This window comes from Delphinapterus leucas, chromosome 4, assembly GCF_059928025.1.
Source record: "Delphinapterus leucas isolate spDelLeu-1000000601 "Yukka" chromosome 4, BTC_Dleu_Yukka2, whole genome shotgun sequence".
Taxonomy (NCBI): domain Eukaryota; kingdom Metazoa; phylum Chordata; class Mammalia; order Artiodactyla; family Monodontidae; genus Delphinapterus; species Delphinapterus leucas.
Window position 1 is genome coordinate 99,112,675 of NC_143132.1, and position 24,768 is coordinate 99,137,442.

Genomic DNA, 24,768 nt, shown 5'->3' on the forward strand with positions numbered 1-24,768 from the left:
AGTGCATGACATGTATGAAAATACTCTGATGTTTTAAATCAAATGTCGAATAGATTAAATTGAATTGAAATGTACAGGGGGAGATAATTTATCTGAAAAGGCAAAATTGGCATGTAATGACTTCAGAAAAACTTGCAAAGCATACTTTTGGAGCTCCTTAACTCTTATATAACTGTATTGTTTTAATAACTACTTAAATCAAAGGTCGCTTTTTCATTAGTCTTTCATAATACACACTTTATTGCATGCTTTCTATAGCATGGCCAGCCAGACTTTGCAAAGATGAAACAGCAAACAGATGTGGCATAAATCTGAAAAGACAGGAATTAAAACTCAAAATTAAAGGAGAATTATCACTCCACCCCCTCCAATATTGTCATAGTCTAAAATTTCAGTTGCTTTGAAATAGCAACAATTATGAAAAATGAAAATATTAATGAAAATGAAAATAGCTTAGTCCTTTCTTGCTACCTTAAATGAAGTTTAGAATTTGATCATGGAAAAAAAAAACTGAAAAGAAAATGAAGGTGTTAGCTTCAAAGTAGAGTTCATAAAGCAGAAAGTCTACGGGTTGGAGGTGAAAAGATAGCAGTAGTTCATTATAATGGATTATTCCATAAAGAGATGAACCTAATAGCCACCACCAGAGAGGATAATACCTTAATGTGAGATGTTTAAGATAACATAATGGGATAAAACCTGAAGGCTACAGATCAATTGCTTAGAAACTCGATAAGAGTAACTTTACTATGTGAGATAAGGGAGTTTATAAAGCATACAAATTATTATATTAAAAGTGATAAATTGCTTGTCCTTTTGTCTTGGAAATTTTAATGTCTAACTCATGCATTTTATATTTTTGTGGTGTAATTTGATTAATAAAATATCATGCTTTCATTGATGAGCAACCATGGCAGTACTGTACTGGATAAATAGATAGGGTCAAGTCCATTTTTTTTACTTTGAGTTTCTACTAAAAAGACAAAACAGGGAGTGTGGAAGGGGATGAAAAGACAGAGCACAGAGGAATTTTAGGGCAGTGAAAATACTCTATATGATACCATAATGATGGATATGTGCCATTATGCATTTGTCCAAACCCATAGAATGTACAACGCCAAGAGTGAATCATAATGTAAACTGTGAACTTTGGGTAATTATGATCCGTCAATGGAGATTCATCAGTTGTGACAAATATACCACTATGGTGGGGAATGTTGATAATTGGAGGTGCTATGCATGTATGGGGGCAAGGGATAAAGAGAAATTTCTATACCTTCTCCTCAATTTTGCTGTGAAAATTTAAACTGTCCCAAAAAAATAAAGTTGTAATAAAAAGACAAGATGACCTCTGACAACATTGCCATATTTTATAGATTCTGTATTTATATTGTATGGTTTGCATAAGGATAGCAAGAATTTTGAAGTAAACTAGATGTATTTAAAAACAAAAAATATTGGGCTTCCCTGGTGGTGCAGTGGTTGAGAGTCTGCCTGCCGATGCAGGGGACGTGGGTTCGTGCCCCGGTCTGGAAAGATCCCACATGCTGCAGAGTGGCTGGGCCCATGAGCCATGGCAGCTGAGCCTGTGTGTCCGGAGCCTGTGCTCCACAACGGGAGAAGCGACAACAGTGAGAGGTCCACGTATCGCAAAAACAAAAAAAACAAAAACAAACAAAATTAAAAACAAACCTTTAAATGTCTCTTTTGTTCTTAATAATCCCAATCTGGGCTTGGGGAAGCAAAGATACTGCCACTTGGGGCCTCACGGTTATCAAGCCTTTTTTTTTCTGATCATTTTGACGTCTACTGGGCAGTAGCAAGGGCAATACCCACCAAAAAAAATAAATAAATGAATAAAGGACAGGCTAGAAGAATTGGGCTGGTGGTGTTGTCTTTCCATAGTCTTAATTATTCCCTATGTGTTCCAAGTTTTTCTTTCTATTATAAGGAGCCTCCCAGTTTACTAATAGAAAGCAGCATTTCTTAGAATTTGATCTATAGAACCTTAGTTTTATGGGATATTACCTAGAAACTAAAATATTCTAGGGTTAATAACTTTGAGAAAGGCAGTGTTAAACACAGGCAGAACTCCCTACCACAGTTTTGTTTAGAGGATTTATGATGCTAATGTGCATTGTAAATCTCCAAAGGGTGATATTGTGTATTTGATGTTTTCCAAATTTATTTGATGACTAATAGATTTGTCTGAATACCTAAGCACTTTAAACCAGGGATTTGGCAAAGTGAGAACAAACTCCTGAGATGTGAGGGTCAGCTTTCTCAATACTTATCAGAGGACAACTGAAAGTGTGTTGATGCATGCTTAAAATATAAAGAATGATTACAAGAGTATGGGAAAGGGATTCCTAGTTTCAGCTGGTGTATCATTCAGAGCAGGGTGAGCAGTGGCTGATTTAAGAGCAGTATTTGACTCCAAGTTTGCCCAAGCAGAACTAAGTACAAACACTACCTCACTCTCAATACCCCACCACTATAATCTTCTAGGTATTAAGTTGGAAAAAGGTAGAGTAAGAAAAGGTAGAGTAAGAAGAAATAGCTGCTCACTTTCACAAGGAGCAAAACACAATACTTGAAGGGATGATGTAGCTGACATGTAGGGCAAATGGGGACTTATCAAGGTGAATAGAATGCCCCAGCTTCTATTCACAGACTTTCAAGACCTTCACTAAGCTTATCTTTCCTTAGGCTCCTTAAACGGGAACTGCTGAGGCAAGAAGAATCCAGCATCCTACCTTAATGTGCCATTGATATGATGAGGCTGGGCACCTACAGAAAATCTTTTGAGTACTAGAGGGAGCTCAGACTCATAATGAAAATGAGAAAAACATTGCTCAATTGGGGAGGGTGAAGCAATTCATCAGATACAACTGAGACAAAACCCAGCTACTATCCCTTCCCATTAGGGTGGCTAATTAAGAAAAGGGGTATTTCTAGCAGACATTACCTAAATAAAAATCCAACAGAATCTATCAAAAGCTTAGGCTTGCAAACTGGATTTTGGAAAGGTTTGAAGAGCAAAGAAACCCCAATGCTACAACTAACTAGACTTACCTGTACCCTCTTGCCCTTGCAAAACATAAGTGGGACAGAGAAAGAGGGAGAGATAGAGTCTGAAAAAGTATTAAAATAATGATTGCCACCAATAAGTAGGGACATGTAAATTTATGATGGAACCACCATTTTAATCTGCTAACTAACATGGGAGTCTTGCTAAACTCTAATCTTAACATTAAGGGTTCATTGTAGAGATAGAAGGAAAGTAAGTAACTAAAATAGAAACTTGAAACATAATCAGAGGGCCTGATACCCTGATGTCTATGAGTCCACTTGTGAGCTTAAAGGAAAAGTGATCAGAAGACATAACAAGGACTCCAGGGTCCATTGTGCATCAGAAGAAGCAAAAGTAATGTTGATAATACCCATGGAATAAGCACACTTTTCTCTTTTCCTGAGCAAGTTAAGGATTCTTGTCAATCTCAGATTGGGGAGATCTATATATTAAGGGGATAAAGAATAATATACCTTTAAGAAAATGGAGGCCAGCCTCTCCTATTAGTGTTTTGAAAATGAAGAAAAGAAAAGAATAAAGATAGTTAACTAAGAGTAAAAAGACATGGGAATTTTAAAAAATACTATTATTTTTATTCATTTTAACAAATTTTTACCTGGGGATGTTTATATATTAAATATTTAATTATTTATGCTGAAAGGAAATAGAATATTAATAGCATTATATTGTTATTTCTAACAGAATAAATGTGAAAGATTTTTTAATCTCTAAACTTCTAAATAAGGCTTTGTGAACCTTAACTTCCATAAATTGTACACATTGGAGCGTAAGCATTTCAGTCTCATACACTGATCTTTCTTCTTTTAAATCAAGGTAAAATTTTATTATAAGCATCCATAGCCACACCTTCCAAAAGAGTAGCTACCATTTTTATGTATCAGTTAAAGATATTTAAATACTGATATTGGATTCCTTCACAACTGAAACATACAAAATGTATTAGAATCTGTGCTCATAACAACTTCTGCATAGCTTTGATAGAGTCTCATTGACTTACCTTTTTAATATTAGAAAGGTATCACAGATATAGACTTGTTCCAAAACGAGAGGGCAATCACGTTGCAACATATGTCACCCCACTGATTACCAAATATTATTTTAAGTTGTCTGACTCCCTAAGCAGATGTCCTCCTCCTCCCTCACAGCTCCATGTGTGCCTTTCCTGAATTAGGAGGGTTATATTTATTTCGACTAAAGTTTATAATTAGGTCTACTGCTTTTTTTCTAATTTTATTTCACTTCATTAAACATTTGTTCGATGTTTATGATGTGCAAGCATTGCATGGTGTATTGAGGGAAAGTGTGGAATAAAATTATCTGACTTTATGGTCTAGTAGAGGAGAGTCACAAATAAATAAAGTACCATGTACATTGAAACAAAAAACACAAATGAATTACAACACCAACATGCCTATTGACTACTTAAAAAATATTTTATGAAAGCTGAGCAATTCCCTGAATGACATCTGGAGGCCAATTTATATTGTAATAGCTGGAGAATGAAAAGGAAGAGTAAACGTTGCAAGTAGTGGTAAAAGTACGAGAGAAGGGAATGGAGGTAAAAAAAAATAGATGGATTGGTTGGGGAATGGGCATTATTTCTGTATAACTGGGACACAGGATGTCTGGATAAAATTTTGCACATGAGACTGTCAAAATCAGACATAGAAGACATTACATTTGAAGTCTCAGTGAAGAGTTTTATTTGGGTAATTCCCTTTTGAACATGCTGAATAGCTCAAGCTTTTTCTGAAGAACAGTGTGATAGACTTGTTGACCCAAAACAAATAGACTGCTGGATATTTCTCCAGCAAAGATGGGTTTATTCGGGATCAGCAGAGAACTGAAACATGGGTTCTGCGGCAATGGCGGGCCACATGCAAGTCCCCACACGAGAACACTTTTATAGAGGGGAGAAAGGAGGTTGGCAGGGCTATGGTAAACAAAGGGTCCATGGCTTTTCTTTTCCTGAATTCTTGCAAGGAGAGGAGTCTTTTCTTGTTGTTGGGCTCGGCTATCCTCGCAAGGCATGAGAGCGTCCTCTTCTGGTCTCCTAAGTCTACTTAAGGTTTCTGTTTATTAATTTTTAGAGACTGGAAAGGCAGAAAACCAGCTCAAAGCAAAGAGATGGCAAGAATTGACAAAGTCTCTATTGAGGAAAGGGAAATGTTTACAATTGTCGAAGATTTCTATTTAGGGAAATTAAAAGGATGGTGATACTTTAAACATGAAAGAGAACCCAAGGAGAAGACCAGCTTTTGATAGCCAATAACATTTGATGTTTGATATACTAAGTGTGTACTGTTGTCGAAACGCCCATCATATATGTTCAGCCCAGCCTGAAATAAAGGTTTGAAATTCAATAAGTCAGAGCCAACATTCAGAAGTGATTCATAAACATGCTACCTGAAATGGTGGGAGTAGATTAATCCAAGAAGAGAGCTCAAGGAAAAAACTGGAAAAGACCTAGTGTATAATGTTAAGGAATAAAATTCTTTTTTTTTTCACATCTTTACTGGAGTATAATGCTGTACAATGTTGTATTAGTTTCTGCTGCACAACAAAGTGAATCAGCTATACATATACATATATCCCTATATCCCTGCCCTCCTGAGCTTCCCTCCCACCCTCCCTATCCCATCCTCCTAGGTCATCACAAAGCACCGAGCTGATCTCCCTGTGCTATGCAGCAGCTTCCCACTAGCCAACCATTTTACATTTGATAGTGAATATACATCAATGCTACTCTCTCACTTCATCCCAGCTTCCCCTTCCCCTCTTGTGTCCTCAAGTCTGTTCTCTACGTGTGTCTTTACTCCTGCCCTGCCACTAGGTTCATCAGTACTACTTTTTAAAATTCCATATATATGCGTCAGCATATGGTATTTGTTTTTCTCTTTCTGACTTAACTTCACTCTGTATGACAGATTCTAGGTCCATCCACTTCACTACAAATAACTCAATTCGTTCCATTTTAAGGCTGAGTAATATTCCATTGTATATATGTGCCACATCTTCTTTATCCAGTCATCTGTTGATGGACACTTAGGTTGCTTCCATGTCCTGGCTATTGTAAATAGAGCTGCAATGAACATTTTGGTACATGACTCATTTTGAATTATGGTTTTCTCAGGGTATATGCCCAGTAGTGGGATTGCTGGGTTGTATGGTAGTTCTATTTTTAGTTTTTGTAAGGAATCTCCATGCTGTTCTCCATAGTGGCTGTATCAATTTACATTCCCACCAACAGTGCAAGAGGGTTCCCTTTTCTCCACACCTTCTCCAGCATTTATTGTTTGTAGATTTTTTGATGATAGCCATTCTGACTGATGTGAGGTGATACCTCATTGTAGTTTTGATTTGCATTTCTCTAATAATTAGTGATGTTGAGCATCCTTTCATGTATTTGTTGGCAATTGGTATATCTTCTTTGGAGAAATGTCTATTGAGGTCTTCTGCCCATTTTTGGATTGGGTTGTTTGTTTTTGTGATATTGAGCTGCATGAGCTGCTTGTATATTTTGGAGACTAATCCTGTCAGTTGCTTCATTTGCAAATATTTTCTCCCATTCTGAGGGTTCTTTTTGTCTTGTTTATGGCTTCCTTTGCTTTGCAAAAGCTTTTAAGTTTCATTAGGTCCCATTTGTTTATTTTTATTTCCCTTACTCTAGCAGGTGGGTCAAAAAGGATCTTGCTGTGATTTATGTCAAAGAGTGTTCTGCCTATGTTTTCCTCTAAGTGTTTTATAGTGTCTGGCCTTACCTCTAGGTCTTTAATCCATTTTGAGTTTATTTTTGTGTATGGTGTTAGGGTGTGTTCTATTTTCATTCTTTTACATGTAGCTATCCATTTTTCCCAGTGCCACTTATTGAAGAGTCTGTCTTTTCTCCATGAATATTTTGCCTCCTTTATCAAAGATAAGGTGACTATATGGGCGTGGTATCATAATAGATTAACTTATGCTTATTCTCATTTCTCCTGAAAGTAAACTCTTCTTTTTCAACTCTATTTCAAATGAATTATTAGATGCTTAAAGTTTTCCAAAATATGATTTTTGCATTGATTTAGGTATAAAGGGCTAAATTAATGCAATTTAGAAGATCAAAGAGTAAATTTTGGGAAAGATAAAAGTAGAATGCATAGTAAACAAGTATAGGCAAATTATTTTGTTGGAAACTACTACAACATTAAAAACAAAATAACAAATATCCATTATGTGAAGTTGTCAGTCATAGAAAAGCTACTTTTCAAAGTCCAAAGATATAAATATATCTGAAACATTTGAAAATAACAATTTTACCTGTTATGATTTACTAAGGTCTTCTGGACTTATATAATTGACTTACCACATTCTGATTGTGGCACATATCTTTATACTTTGTATATACTTTATACTTTATTTGGTATCTCTTTTAAAATGCATACAATGCTACTTGTCCTTATGTCTTATTTTTTTCACATTTTAAACCCTGAGGTCAGGGACTGTGTCATATTTAGCTTTATATTCTCATTGTCACCCAATACAATGCTTTGAACACTGCAAGACATCAACGAAAATGTTTAATTAAAATATGGTCCAAAAGACTTAGCACAGCATATGTCAATACACAAAGCAAAAACAATGTTTCCCAGCCGTGAAGTGTTTTTAAGGTTTGACCTTGATTTTCAGCAAAAGTTTTGAGCAAGGGAGGAGTAGGGGGAGGATTTGGTTGCTGCAATTCTCTCTCTTGATGAAAAATAAAATATAAATTTAATATTCCTTATCTTTTCCTTTTTTTCCTTTACACATTTTCAGATCTGTTTGTTGTTTACCAGTGAGCTAATAATGCCACAGGTCTGATTTTCTTCTTCACCTTCAACACTATAGTGAAATTCTGTCCAATTTTTTGACCACCTGAGTATGAACTCACTCAATTCAAAGAAATTCATCAGTGCAAACCACACAAACATATAAATTGACAATTAGGAAAATTAGCTATAGGTATTCACAATATTTCTATAACAAAGTGTATCAGTTAACAATTCTCTAAATGGTCAAAACAGCTAAATAGCATTTTAATATAATCTTCAGTTATTTCGACGATCAATTTCTTCTGATTATAGGCATTTTCAGTTTAAATATGATTATCTTTGTAACTGTGGCAATTTGATCCGCCATTGGTTGAATCCATGGATGCCAAACCCTCAGATGCAGAGAGACAATCATATCTTATTTTTATTTGCACATTTTTTACATTGCACTGATTATAAATCTGTGCCTATAAAATGCACTCGAAAATGTTCAATTAGTTTTATGAAGTAAGGTGATTTTTAAAAAATAATTTCAAAATAGCTGTTTTACTACATCTTGATTAATGGGTTGTTATAGTCCAAGATAGACAACGCTTTGTCTATAAAATTCACAAAAAACAATTGATTAATGACTAATATAATAATATAGTAATTGTTAATAAAATAACACCTTTTTAATCAACTTAAAAATGGTTCCTTAGAGTCCACTATAGACACAGAGAAAAATTTTCTACAACAATTCTCTGTGGACTAAAACATATACACAAGTGCCTGTCTACTCTGAATAAAGGCACATTGAATATTATCTTTTTTTAATTGTTTAAATGTCTCAATTTTTTAGTCATATTTTTTTGCCTAAATGATTTTATTGTACTTTATTGTCCTATATTTTATAGAAGAAGGTTAATAGGTGGGCATACATATTTGATTTTATAAATACATTAGAAATCTCATTAAATTTTCTTTAGGATTAACCCTTCCGAGCTACATAATTGCAACACTTTTGATTTTTCTCAAAGGGCTTATATTTTTCAAAACTTTTAATCATTTGGTATTTTTTTACTTTCCTCTAGACTTCTCTTTCACAACTCTCCTGATGCAGAAGTCATTCTTTTAGTTCAGCAAATCCCAAAGCCTTGAAGAATTAGGGAAAAAGTACAATCCATAGCTTGCCAAATTAGGGCACTGATAAACATCTTGTGCTTTCTATTGGGACTACTGTGGGCTATACTCTAGGATTAAAGGTAAACTATCAGTAAACAAGTTCTTATATGGACAGTGATTTAGCTTAAACATATGTAAGTGGCCCTAAGAAATTCAGTCCCGTGTGTGTGTGTGTGTGTGTGTGTGTGTGTGTGTGTGTATGTGTGTGTGTGTGTGTGTGGAGTAATGGGGCTGCATATGTCAGCAGGTGAGTGTCAGTTGCAGATGGGAATCAGGGAAGAATTATCAGGAGTACTATATAATGAAACTACCTTTCAGTTTATTTCCACAAAACAATAAACAAAAACAAGCACACAACAAAGGCAATCAGACACACTGGGACAGCATTATCATAAAGGAGAAGCAACAGAAACATCAGAAAATAGAATAAAAATGGAGTCCTTATATTGCTATTATTAGATACAGGTTTTTAAAAGACTGTCATTATGTTCAAGGTGATAAAAGGAAAGATTAAAAACATTAGCAAAGCAGGAGGAACTATAGCAGACTAAGGAGAAAACTAATCAAATATAATGGTAAAACTAAAAAAATAGAAAAATTGAAGTTAGTAAATTATTGGACATTAACTGCAGATTAACACAGATTAAAAACAACTAAAGATTACTGAATTGATAATCAGGTTAAAAAAAATCCCAGAAATATTTGGAGAGGCAAAATGAGGGAAAATATATGTGCAAGACTAGCACATCTAGGAAGCAGTCAGAATCTGAAACATGTCTAATTGGATTTCCAATTAATACGTATTTGTTTTCTAAAATTGATGCAATACTTCATTCTACACATTCAAGAGAAACAATAAAGTTTAATCATGATGACTATTAAGAAATTAATATCAAAGTGTAGAAAAAACAAAGATAAATAGAATATTATAAAGTTATCTAGAAAACCAGAGTATTTTCAAAAAGGCAATGTAGACATAGTTTCTTAACCTATGTATCTACTAGGAAAATGCAGGTAATATGTAAACTTAAAATAAGATGGCTGTTATAATCAATTAGTTTATTTTTGTGAAATAAGTTGAATATTTTGGATTAAAATAGCTTCTTCCACTAATATTTTCAAAAATTATTTTGAAATAAAGTATATTATTTTGAAAATGCCCCAAATCTTAATTACAATAGAACATACAATTTCTCTAGAGTATTGTGTTAGTTGTGCTGCTGTAAAAATATACATACTACATATTTATTGGCTTAAAACAATACGAATTTAGTAACTTACAGGTCTGTAGGTCAAAAGTCCAACATGAGTCTCACAGGACTAAAACCAAGATGGCTGAAGAACTATATTCCTTGCTGGATGCTCTATGTGAGAATTTGTTTCCATCCTTTTTTTTTTTTTTCAATTTTTAAAGGATACACACATTTCTTGGCTCATGAACCTATTCCTCTGTCTTCAAAATCATCATCAATAAAGGGTTGAATCCTTCTCACATCTCATCACTAACTTCCCTTTCTACCTCGCTCTTCCAATTCTAAGCATGCTTACAATTTCAGTGTGCCCATCTGGCTAATTCAGTGTTATTTATCTTTTTAAAGTAAGCTGATTTGTAACTTTAATTCCATCTGTGACTGTAATTCCCCTTTTCAATGAAACTTAACGTATCTACAGGTTCTGATGATTAGGTTGTGGATATCTTTGAGGGGGTCATGATTCTGCCTACCACATGTATTTTTTGACCTTTTTTTTGACTCTTTTTAAAAATAGACAAGACACTACAGTGTCACTTACCTATTTCGCTATTACTTTCGATCTCAAGATTGTCATAAATGTCTAACTCAGTGTCTTCTCCTTTCATTGAATAGTAATTCATTTTATTTGACTCCCCTTGAATATGTAGATGTGAATATCAGCAATTCTCATGGAAATTCCAGTCTCATAAGCTTAATATTGGCACCTGAATCAGCTATCAGAGGAACAATGCTAGTAGATAATAAATAAATATGCTAAAATGCTGTGATATAGAATATTATTTCCATTTTTATATCCTTCATTGATTTTGTAAGACTGAATAAAAGAAAAAGTCATGCATTTATGATTTCAGATTGTTATTGTTGTTATAGATAGAAAACGTGTATTATTTCTCAGATTTTCCAACTAATATTTTCTTTATTTTTTTCTAATGATAGTAACTATGTAAAAATATGTTTTTAAAAGATAGAATTCAATGTATTAACAGATGTTGAGTTTTTAATCACTCAATATATTCACTGGGATGATCACTTGGCAAAAACAATGTATAGGAGATATTAACATTGTGTCACATCTAGACTGAATGGCTTTAAATATGGTTCACAACATAGATAGATCATAAATATAACTTTAAAATGTTAATTAAGATATGTTTTATGTTTCAGAAATCTAAAATTCTGCCAAACTGTTTTCTATTTTCCTATTGTATTATTTTTCTTCTGTGGAAATAGAAACTGCTATGTTTGATGTTTCAAAGGATTATGCTCTTATACAATATCTTGCATCATATTTTTATGAAGCAACTAATGTCTACATTTAATTTCCATCAATATAATTCTCAGTGATAGTTTATTTTCATCTCTGAAGATGAGTTTCTCCATGAAGTATCATGAAAAGAGAAATGCTGACAGTGGTGGGAAGTTTTTATATGTCCCTTGTTGAAATGAAAAAGTATGACTTGTAGTTGTTTCTTCCAATTCTGTCTCTAAATAGTTTCACAATTTTATTATAAGTCATAAAATAAACCTGCAGGGAAATATATGTGTTGTACTGAATTGTAAAATACATGATAACTTAACTTCAGTAGAATTACTTTAAGAAATCATTTCTTTTATACTTCAAGATTTAAATATTATATATTTAAATAGGTGAGAATACTTTTTAAAATGTTCTAAAAACTCTAAAATATAATTTCTTTCAAAATAGCATCTAAAAGAAATCCAAACGTTGAAATATTGATTAAATAAATTCAGCTTTTTTATTGGTGTAGTACAATAAGCTAAAAAGAATTTCATTGATTATGTTGATGGACAATCACAAATTTCCATAAAATGTATTTGGTTCTTGAAAAGCTGTAATTTTGAAAACAAAAACAGTGTACTTGAAAAAATTTTAATCACATGCATTTTTTATTACTTTTTTATACAATTTTTGAATTATTAGCCATTAAAACATTTGTAGTATGATACATATTGGTTTGACTAAAAGTATAAACTGACTATGTTGGTAAAGGGTCCTAAAGCTGCACATATTCTGTGCTTTCCTTTCTTGATGGATTTTCTTTCAATAAAACTCAAGGCTAAATGATCAGTTCATGAAATATTTAGCCACATTACTTCCTGCATTTTCTCATCACCCCTACTTTAAGTGTGCTTGTGATAAATATTGTAGCTTATTGTAGCTTTTCAACTGTGGAGGTTGAAAAGTGGGGTTAGACTCAAAAAATAAACTGTTGAATAAAAACACTTCACCTAATGTGGATAAAAAAATAAAAAAGAAATAAGACTAAAAAACAAGTGAGTTTTTAAAGCATAGAAATAAAAGGGAATGGGATAAAAGGAAAAAAGTAGAAGACTGTTTAAACATTCATTTAACCAGGTGTATTCATTGGGATGATCACTTGGCAGAGACAATGCATAGATATACATTTGGGATCTGACTAGAAATATATCTTTTTATTAATTCAGATTCTAATTCTAATCAAATTTATTGCATATTACCTGCCTTAATTTATACTTATGATACATTTGGAGCCAGAGCATCTATTTAACTTGTAGTAATTTAATTATATTAGATAATGTGTTCACTTTTCATTACTCTGCTAGTGGTTCTAACAACGCAGACTCAATGGTGCTTGCAAAGCAGACAGGAGAAAAATCGCTTGATAAAAACACAGTGTTCTGCTCTGCTTCTGTGCCTGCTTCCTCCCTTCTTCCTTCCCTCCCTTCTTTATCTCTCCCTCCCTTTCTTCCTTCCTTACAAATCTCAGTGATACAGTAATAACTTAATAACATTTCAAATGTCACATGTATCACCTGTGTGAAAAGATATTTTTAAAGATGAAAAAAAGAAATCTCATTACAGACTAGCACTAACAGATGAACGTTTGCAGTCATTGATGTAGATAACACTAAACTTAAACACTAATTAAGCAAAAGTATTCCCATTCTTCTCATTAATAGACCTGTATTACAGAAGTTTTACTCAATTATTATGGTTGCTGTTACGTACTGAATTGTGTCCCCCCCAAATTCGTATGTTGAAGCACTAACTCCCAATGTGTTTGGAAATAGGGCCTTTAAAGATGCTATATTCCCTTTAAACTGACATTTACTACAATTAACATTTTATTCTTTATTATTTTGATATTCATTTTATCCTCCCAATAAACAGAAAACAGCATCTTCTCTCACTGTAGGCCTAAAGCTGTTTGCAGCAGGTGCTTAATAACTGTTGGTGAATTGGGGTCTTTTGGAGCTAAGGGCAGTCTTTGCTGACAGCCAGTAAGGGAAAGGGACCTCAATACTACAGCTACAAGGAACTTCTTTCTGTCAAAACCTGAATGCGTATGGGAGCAAATTCTTCCCAGAGCCTACCAGTTAAGAGCTCAGGTTGGCTGAAACCTTCATTTTAACCTGAAATCTGGAGCAGAGCAACCTGTCAAGTTAACCCAGCCTTTTCACCTATTGAATTGTGAGATGTTAAATTTGTGTTGTTTTAAGTTGCTAAACTTATGGTATTTGTTATGGCATAGATACAAAACTAGTACAAGTGGATAAAGGTATTGTCAGCCAGATCCATCTAAAACAAAGTTCCCTATAAGTCTCTCACCTACAGGTAGGGACCATTGATGGTTGTTGCTTACATCTATTGTCATTAGGGTTTACAAAATGGTGATTTTCCAAATTCAATCATTTCTTCTGCATTTATTAGCTGGAATTCTTCTCTAAAGAAGAACTTTATCAATAATTTAGCTATCCTAAAATAAATTTTGTACATGAAACACAGACTAAATGCCTAATTTTTTTCTTCTTTATTAGTTTTCAGAACACTAAGATTGATTTTGCCTATCTAAGGCAACCAAGTAGGTTTTTTTGTATCATCATAAAGTCAAGGATTGTTATATATTTATGTGTTTCAACCACATTACTGTCAATTTCTTCATTGCACTTAAATAGTCTCATGTGTGGACAATGCAAACCCCTTCAAGATGGATCCTGTATTTTTTTCTCAAAACTCCATTATTCTATGATAGCATTATTACTTTCTGACACTGCAGATTATCCAAAGTTTATCTTGTGCATTTTATGCCCTGGACATTGCACTCTACATGCCCCCCAAGACTCTCTTGTTTCTTTGGGGCTTTTAGAGACCACAGATTGGGCATTTAGGAGTGGTTTTGTTATTGCTTCAAGGTTTTTCAGTAAACAGAGATTTTTCATGTTATTTGTTTTTTAGAAATAAAAGATAAATTATAAGTTTATATTACATTTACAGTCCAGAGGTTATAATACATGGTATGCTTAACTACTTTGATTTTTATACTTGAATTTTTTTAAATTTTGGTTTCTAAAAACATTGCTATAACTTATTATTAGTTTTATTTATTTGACAATTCACATTATAATAATAAGGTTGTTAATTTTGGTTTAAGATTTCTTTGCAGGTTTTTTGTTTGTTTGTTTTGTTATTTTGGTTCTCAGAATTTATCCCTCTTGGGAAATATAGTCAAAATACTGTATCTTAAAGAATTAAAGTATTCTTCACTAAGTGGTTATGTCACCAACTTTATATAAAGTTGATTCATTTATTTCTGTTGTTGTTTTTTAATTTAGGGGTCATGTTTTCTATATATTTTAATTTCATTTTTAAATTTTTAAACATATACATAATTCAAATGTTAGAAAAAGGTCATTCTGAGAAAAAAATAATTGATTGTGAATTAATTATAATAGGAGAGGGAAATCAATGCAAATATTCCAAAAATGGATTCACCCCCCAAATTATTTATTTTAGAAACAGTATCTAGATGCTAGATGTTACTCAGTATCCCAAGCCAGAAATCTAGGAACCAGTGTGCTCATTCCTGAATGAAAAATTCAGCAGTTGTATCAATGTTACAGTTTTAATATTAGATACTTCTCTCCATTCCCAGCATCATCACCCCACTGCAGATCATCCTGACTTTTCCTGGATAACTGTAATTGCCAGCTATCTGGGCTACCTGGCTTCATCTGACTCCATATCCATCAGTGCTCAAATGAGTGGTAGAAGGACTTTAAAAAATACAAATGGACATGCCGTTCACCTGCTCCAAAGAATTAACAGACTTCTATATGGTAGGTTGTAATCTTATAAATATCTATCTTGTTTGTAATCTTGGAAAATAGACCATAAACCTCATGAAAACTGTATGTGGTAGGGTAGAGATGTGTGGAGAATCAAATGGGATTAAGAGATGAAAATATTCTCTATGACTAAAGTCCATAATTTCATCAAACTGGCTTTGGCTCCTTGTAGCTGATTTTGTTTACTAATATTTTTTACTTCTGTATAAGAGCAAATTTATAAGATATACAAGTAACATAGAAAATTACTAATATGGATTTGTGGAGAAGGCAAAACAATTAATTAAGTACTTTTGTCTTTTAGTGTACATTAAATGAATATGTTAACGTTCCCACTCTTGTATCTTTATTCAGGACTTATCCTTTGGGTAAACTTAAGACCTTAGTGATACAATATGCAAATCTAAACTATTGTTTAATTTTCAAGATGCAAATATTATATATTAATATAAAAATATGTAAAATGAATAGGCTATTTGTAGCATTGCTTGTATTTCTAAAGAATGTGAAATACTCAATATGCTAAACTTTTACAAAAACTCATATTATTAACTGTTGAATGAGATTAAATAGGAAAAATATCACAAGAAAAATTGGACACTCTCCATATTTCAGGAACAGATTTTTACTTTAGGATTTTTTTTTTTAAAGAAGGAAATGAAAAAGAAAAAGGGGGAGGGAAGGAGGAAGGAAGGAAGGAAGGGAGGGAGGGAGGGAGGGAAGGGAATGGAAGGGAAGGAATATTAATAAAAATATATGTTTTAATTAGAATGATTAAATCTAAGAAAGGAAAGGAGATTGAAGATATATATATATACACACACATATATATGTGTGTATATTATATATAGTCACATATATGTGGTCTATATTAGGTAGGGTTAAAAATTAGGTGGGTTAAAAGTAACAAAATCATAACTGTTAGTTTTCCTGGGAAAATCTGGGCTCGTTTTCATTGTCCTAACACCCTGTCTAGTTAACATTACTTTTGTTCCCAAAAAGTATGTGGCACAAATAACAAATCACATGGTCACATGTCACACAAATACCTAAAAGGCAGTAAAATACACTGTAAACTTATTGTCTTTTAGAACAATCACAAAATGTATTGCTTGATCCCCACTAATCCTTTGTAAAATTTCTATTACATAGTTCTCAGACGATGATTTTGAGGTGAGAAAATAATTTTTTTTCTCACTGAAATTGGCGTTTATAATTTTTCTATAATTATGTCTAATTGAAACTCAAGTATCCTAAATATATCTTCAAATTTAAATGATTGATCACAGTTACTTTTAAAACATTACAAGTGTTAAAATCATTAATATTTTTATATAATTATTCTATTTTTTGTACCTCAAAATACAAGTTAAGCAAAATGAGATTAAACACAAGTACTGAGAATGGAAACGATTTCCTACCTTAGCTATTCCAACCACTCTGTCTACTTTGGATCACGGATGTTTTTGAAAAGGATGGTAGAATCAATTTGTTAATGTGGAAAAAAAAACCCATGAGGTGATTAAAACACATTAATAGGCATAAAGATTATTACAGAACATGATGACTCACAATTGAAGTAAAAGAATAGAGAGAGCTTTGGACACTCTACTCCATCTGAATGGAGTCCAAAGGTGTATTAAGCATCTGAGTTTGTCTCTCTTAGAAGCTAAGATGATGTCTGGACTCTGTATCCCTATAATTCTTTGGAACCACAGAATAATGTAACATGGAAAACGGAATTTAACTTTTGTCTTTGCCTTCCCTCATTTTTTTCTGCTTGAAGTACTACCTAAAATTTATTGTTTTTCAATTGATATAAGATACAAGCAATAGAAATATAGAAATAAAATATCAAAATAAATGTGAAAGTTATTTCAAAGGTAGTTTACCAATCATGTTTCAGATAACTTTTTATGTATTTTTTATCAGTTCAGAATCTATTTCTGGTTATACAGTTCTCAGCAATATGTCCTAGCTGGGAATGGAAAGGTATGGAGAAAAAGACAATCACATTCATAGGTTGGTAGTAAACCAAAGAAAGACACTAAATTAATAAATGTCCTGAGTGGTGTATTTTAGAAATATTGGTTCGTAATAATGATAATGATATAATTTAAGCTAGTGCCACTATTAATCATTACTTTTGGTAACAGAATAATATAGACAGCTTGATAAAGTTGTACTGTCTTCTGTTTTTTCACATAAAACAGAATTAAGAGGCCAGGTATGTTTTTAGCTAATGTGCATTATTTTCTCTTCCTTCAAATTTAAAATTTTTTTATCATTATTCTTATAGCCCAAACATTTCACCACTATATGTCTATTTGTGGATATCTTTTCAATTATGTTGCCTGGAATTTTGTGAGCTCTTATAAACTGCACAGAAGTTATATTAATCCAAACTGGAAATTTTTCTTCTGCCTTGTGGAAGGTAGAAAAATTACTTCCCAAAGATGTCCATATCCTAATCCCCCAAATTTGTAAATATGTTACCTTACATGGCAAAGTGGACTTAAAGATGTGATTAAGTCAAGGGTCTTAAAATGGGAAGATTATCATGAATTATCCAGGCTGACACAATATAATCTCAATAATCTTTATAAGAGGAAGAAAGAAGGGTTAGAATTAGAGAAGATGTGATGACAAAAGCAGAGCTCAGAGAGGAGAGAGATTTGAAGAAGTTACACTATTGGCATTGAAGATGTAAGAAGGGCCCATGAGCCAAGGGATGTAGATGGCTTCTAGAAGCTGGAATAGGCAAGAGATGACTTCTACCTTACAGCCTTCAGAAGGAATGCAGCCCTACCAATACCTTCATTTTAGCCACATAAAACCTCATTTTGGATTTCTTACATCCAGACTGCAAGATAATAAATTTGTGTTGTTTTAAGCCACTAAGTTTCTGGTAATTGGTAGCAATAAGAAACTAGTACAAAGCCTTTGATTACTACTGTTTTAGCTTTGTTCCCTTCATAGTTGATAATTAAATTTATTTTATATTTGCTCTAAGAATTTTACATTATTATACTTTTGCTTTTGTTTTGGGAAAAGCTTTAGATGTGTGACTTCCACAATGGTTATTCCATTTACTATGGTATGGATTCTGATTTTAAAAATTATGTGTCTTTCTCATTCCTGGTGTTAAATATTTAGTTGCCTGTCAGTACTACCTTACTACACCATATCCTATTTCATCCCACCCCACTCTTTAGTTGTGTTGGCTTCTGCTTCATAAAGATTGAAATCATGAACCCTACCGAGAATATCAGCTTTATGAACTTTTCCTGTGGGTCTTGCAAGATCTTTTTTTCAGAAGTTCTTTCTGTCCCTCTCTGAGTTTCCTCAGTGAATCAGTGTTTTCTGTTCTCAGTATATTTTCTCCATTGGCCCCTAATTGGTTACTTTTCATTATTCATTGTCACACAGTACATTGGTCCAACCTTAGTGATTTTTAAACATCAGGTGTTACGGAATCTTTTAGCCCCCTATTCTGTCTGGTGATCGGGTAGTTAAATTTTGTCATTTTCTCCACAACTGAAGGGCAGTGTGATATATTTTCAGTCTGGTGTACTCCTATTTTGTTTTTATTTCTGCTATAAACCAGAGTAGTACATGAAAATATTAACTTCAAATATATATTATCTGCCTTCATAAATAATGCCTCAATTATAAGACTATGACTTAACTGACCATTACCTAGTCTGAATATTCAGATTGCTATATTTACTTAGAGCATAATTTGATTTCAGAAATTTAGAGTGAGAATGCAGGAAGCAACTTGCCATTCAATTCTGTCTAATAGTTATTAAATATCATGCCCAGAATCTGGCAGTAGAGGGAAGGGAAGAAATGCACTTTGCAAAATTCCTAAGCTGAGCTACACTAGTTCATGCTACAGTTAAAAATTATTTCAACAACCTCGAACCCCAAAAGAGTTTAATAGCCCCAAGTGAAAACATTAATCACACAAAGATGAAACTACAGTTTGATACACATCCAGTTACATTATTTCCAAGAATACAATCTTTAGTTTTGAACTCACTTCATGTTATAAAACACCAAAATAAATACAGTTGTTGGAAAACCTGGGAGAAGCATTAATGAAAGTCAGTGACTCAAAAGTAAGAAACAGCACATTGGCAAAATGACTACTTATGACTTTTGTGCTATTTGAGGGAAGAAAACAATACCTAAAGGGTTGCAGGCTTTTAGCATCATATATATTTTTTAATATATAAATATATAGATGTAAATGTGTGTGCTAGTTTGCCATAACACTGAAAATTAATTATATCTACTGATGTAGTAATTGAAAATACTCTTACATTGAAAAGTAACAGATACTTATGATTTATTACAGAAAAATAAGACTAGAATATATGCCCAAAATAGCACTGTTTAATCTATTTAATCCTTCAGGTTTCTCGGGGTCTTTAATGCTGTGCATTTGCTCATTTATAAGTTTAGATGAAGATCTGAAGGGTAAGTAACATGTTGTAGCATTAGATAAGCTTTTAAACTCTTTCCCATGAGCCATGAGAACAATAATGAGTTACTTACTGGAAGGAGCGTGGTCTCCCTGGAGTCTCAGTAAATTATGTTTCTCAACATAATTTATTATGTTTATTTGTTGCTCTAAACCACTAACAGATTTCACCGGACTGTATGTTTTACCCAGACTAACTTTCTAAAGGCTTTAAAATTCAGAACTAAACAAGTTACAGACTTCACAGGCTTTCGTGGAAATGATCTGTGAACCTGTAAATGTTTTGCTGTAATGCTCTTTTGGGAAGATTCATATTTAGATAAATTTAATTGATTCATAAATTTTTTCAATGCATAGAATTTCAAGATGAATTTCAAGTGTGATTCCTTGATCATGACTGATTTATGTATGTTATATTGTAATTCTTATTTAATTAAGATATTTTCATTTTAACAAGAACATACACCCAGCCACAAAAAAAAAAACAAAAAGAAATAAAATGGAGGTATTTTACCAGTACCAAGCATGTGAACTAAATTCAAATATATGCATATCATTAACTGCCAATTTAATCATCGATAAGTTGCTTATCCTATGTAATCATTCATTTCCCTTTGTGAAAAATTAAAATATTGAATTAAGTACATTCCAAAAAACCTATCAATTTCAAAACATTGTGAATATGTGTAAAGAAAAATAAATCACAATAAAACAACTTGGTAAGTGTGGCACCAACAAAAGAAATAGACTCTATGTGATGGTTTAACTTATAGGAACTCATGGGTATTCAACAGGTGATAAAGATTTTACTAGTGAATTTCTTTATTGATCATATTTTAGGATTGTCCATTAGAGACAAGGTAAACTAGGTTATTATATCAGTATATCTCTGTTTATAATTTCCTATTTAATTATATAATCAGAAGAAAAATACCTTTTACGCCTGAATGTGAAGTGGGATTTTTTGCTGAAAAGGACCATAAAATTTTCACTTGAGTGATTTCTATCCATAGAGAATATTGCTGAATTGGATACACTAAAAAAAAAAAATCTACTTGCATATGTTACAAATTCATGTCATCCAACCATTAGTAGATGGAACACCATGAAAGCCAGAGGAGGAATCAAGAAAAACTAAAATATTCTGTATAAAGAACAAAAATTTGGCAGAAGAAGAAAAGGAGAGTAGTGAGACTTTATTGGCTGCTAGAGAAATGTATTATAATGCAGGTAATTGAGGATAAATTTGGCCAGTAAAAATACCCAGTTGTTAAAAGATCAGAATGCTTTCAAAACTGTTATGAAAATCTCCTCCTTTTATTGAAGATTTTACCAAAGCTGCTATACTGAAATATGTCTTAAAATAATTTTAATTTCACAATGATTTCTCATAAACATTAAAAAATATAAGCATATATCTTTTGATCTACTTCCTCCCCCAAATTCTACTCTCATCCCCAAGTGGAAACACAATTAACTGTTGTTATCATTTTTCTGTTTTCTATAAACATGTACATATACATAGTTTTTTTTTGACTGTTTGTGTTTTAAATAAACAGGATAATAGTAAAATGAAATTTTAAAGCAATTTAGATTATTTTGCATTTAAACTTTTTTAAATTTTCACTTTGTTTGCTTAAATTAACAATATGTACAGGAAATTTTTCCATGCAAGTACACTGACCAATTTTAGTTTTAAAACATATACATTAAAGTAGATACTGCTCTCATTGTATTTAAATTTTTTTATTACTAGTGTATCAAAAACATTGATTTTGTGTGTGTTTTGCATTTGTCATACTCATTAAACTCTTTTATTAAGGAAAAACGTATTAGATTCTTATCATTAAATGTATCTATTTAAATAATAATTTTTTTCTTTCAAATGTGTATAATTTTTGTTTTTTTGTCTGATAATTCATAGAGCTTCCAACTGTTAACATTAATTGGAAATAGGAGCATCTTTTCTTATTTTTTACTTTAGTGTGAATGCTTTCAATTAATTCTTTATTAAATATGATATTGTTGTGGTTCTTTAAAAGATATCAAGTCATTTATATTCCCATTTTGCAATTACAAAGAAAGCATCAGAAATGTTTTTAATGTTATCATATGCCTTTTCTTTATTTACTGAGATTTTATTATGCTAATCATCCTTTAATTTGGGGGAATTTCCCAATGTACCATTCTTGAATTCATGAAATAAAGTCTACTTGCTCATGATGTTTAATGTACAATTTCGGTATGTTTTTTTGTATAACTGTATTCATGTTTAAAATTTAGTGTAAATGCATTTATTTTCCATGCCCAGTTTTGGCTTCAGGATCATGATACCAAATGTAAATTTTTTTTAAATTTTATTATTTTTGGCTGCATTGGGTCTTAGTTGCAGCATGCAGGATCTTTCATTGTGGCATGGGCTCTTCGTTGTGGCATGGGGCTTCTCTCTAGACTTCTGCCTGCTGGCTTTCTCTTCTCTAGTTGTGGCACACAGTCTCCAGAGCATGTGGGCTCTGTAGTTTGCAGCACGTGTGCTCTCTCATTGAGGCGCATGAGCTCAGTAGTTGTGGCACCCTGGCTTAGTTACCCCGTGGCATGTTGGATCTTAGTTCCCTGATCAGGGATCGAACCCACGTCCCCTGAATTGCAAGGCAGATTCTTTACCACTGGACCACCAGGGTAGTCCCCCAAATATAAATTGAATACAAAAGTACTCAATTATATCAGCTCTCATACTAAATATAACTGAACTCAACACTCCAAGTAAAAGATAAATATCACCACACTGCATTAAAAATAAATGTGGTGCATTTGCAGTGGACATACATTATATGTAAAAATACAGAAATTTTGAAAGTAATAAGATGGATAAGAAAAAAATTGAAAACACTAGCCAAAAATGGTAAAAAATATATTAATAGCAAAATATACTTCAATGAGAGAATGTTATCAGTGATAAAAGAGGAAAACTTCATAGTGAAAAGGGGGATTATTCAAAAGAACATAAGAATCCTAAATTTGTATGAGCCGAATGAGACATCTTTGAAATACATAAAGCAAGAGTTTAAATATATAAAAGAAGAAATAAACAGATTCAAAATTATAGTTGGATATTTTTAACACACTATTTTCTCAGTAAATAATAGAGCAAGTGGACAAAATGGTCAATAAATATATATAAATTAGCAAACAACATTAATCAACTTGACATAATTTATACTTTTAAACACAACTACCAAACCACTTTTCTTGAGTAAATATGGTCCACATTCCAAAAATATAACATATTCTAGGTCATAAAGTAAGTCTCAAACATTTAAAAGCTTTGAAATAAAGATTTTTTTTTCTGAGTAGAATTAAATTACACTGAAAATCAACAGGGTTTTCTAGAATTTTTTAAACGTTTGAAAACTAATCAACATAAGGATTTGTGCACTGGTTACTACGGACTGCCATTCATAAAGCATTACAAAATATATATAAATTCAGGAAAAATTGGTCACTTAAAAGAAAGGGAATAGAAGAAGACCTACAGCTTGGGGCATAAAAGTTTGGAAATTTTGACATTTCTAGAACTAAAAGAGATAAGCTTGAAGAAGTTTTTGAGTGGTAGAGGCACACTAAAACTTATTTATACCCTGCAGCAAAAATCAGATTAGTTTTTTTGTTGTTTTTGTTTTGCTGTTTTTGTTTTTGTTTTTAAGACTTCAATTTGGAGAGAATCATATTGTCAAGGAGAGTATAAGACTGGTCTAAAACATTCTGTGACTCTTCGGTTCATCTTAAGCAATTGTGGAGTAGCATGTGGAGGCTGCCCAATAAGTAATGAGAGGCTACTGGCCTATGTTCATTTCAGATATAGCCAGAGAAGCCAGTACATGAGTAGCAACCTCCAAATGAGCAGAATCAAGAGCAACAGAGAAAAATAGACACAGCAGTTCCTTCCAGAGAGTAGAATCAGAGCCTAAAATGAAACTCATACATGACAGCAAGATTTAAGAATTGCTAGTGACCTTTACTGCTCTAATTTAGTTTTTACTCTTCCATTACATTAATTTCTCTATAGTTATCTCTCCCTGCCTCATTACTGTTATTTGATTGTTTAGGAGTGGTGGTGTGAAGAAAAGTTTCTAGTTCTTATGTTGGCCAACCACAAGGATCCATGTTGCCACCTGAAAGAGAAGACTGTATATCCTCTAGAAATCCTTGAATGTAAATTATCTGTAGGAATTGGATGAAATTGTGGTTTTTCTTCATTGGCAAGTGGTTAAATATATTCTAAATAAGAGAGTGGGAGTAAAATACATATTTGGTAAGCAAAATGTTAGATTTTGCTAGAGATTAATCTATGTGCATAAAACCCAATGTACTCTTTTTCCTGGGAATACAGTCAGGATATATTTTCTGTGCCTTTTGGAGTGAAGTTGAACCATACATAGAACTAGGATATGGCCAATGGAATGTAGAAGAAAGTGATATATACTACTTCTATGACTGAGCTGTAAGTACTTCTCACAGAGCATTCTCTATTTCCTTTTTTCCCAATCTGTATATATGATAAAGAGGATAAACAGCAAATTCCAGCAGACTAAATGATAGTATTTAGTCACTGAATGGTGGTGGAGATACATGTCCTGCAGACATACACATATAATCTCAGACAATTAAATCTTTAATAATAGTTTAAGCACCTTGCAGGAACAATATCCATGAAAGCAAGGTTTCCATTTGGAAGACCAATAATTGATGGAGAAAGAGATAAATTTTAGATTCCAAGGAGCTAGAGATTTAAGCACCTGGACCACCATAGTTTATTCCTGGGTCTATAGAATAGGGACAACTATGTGATGA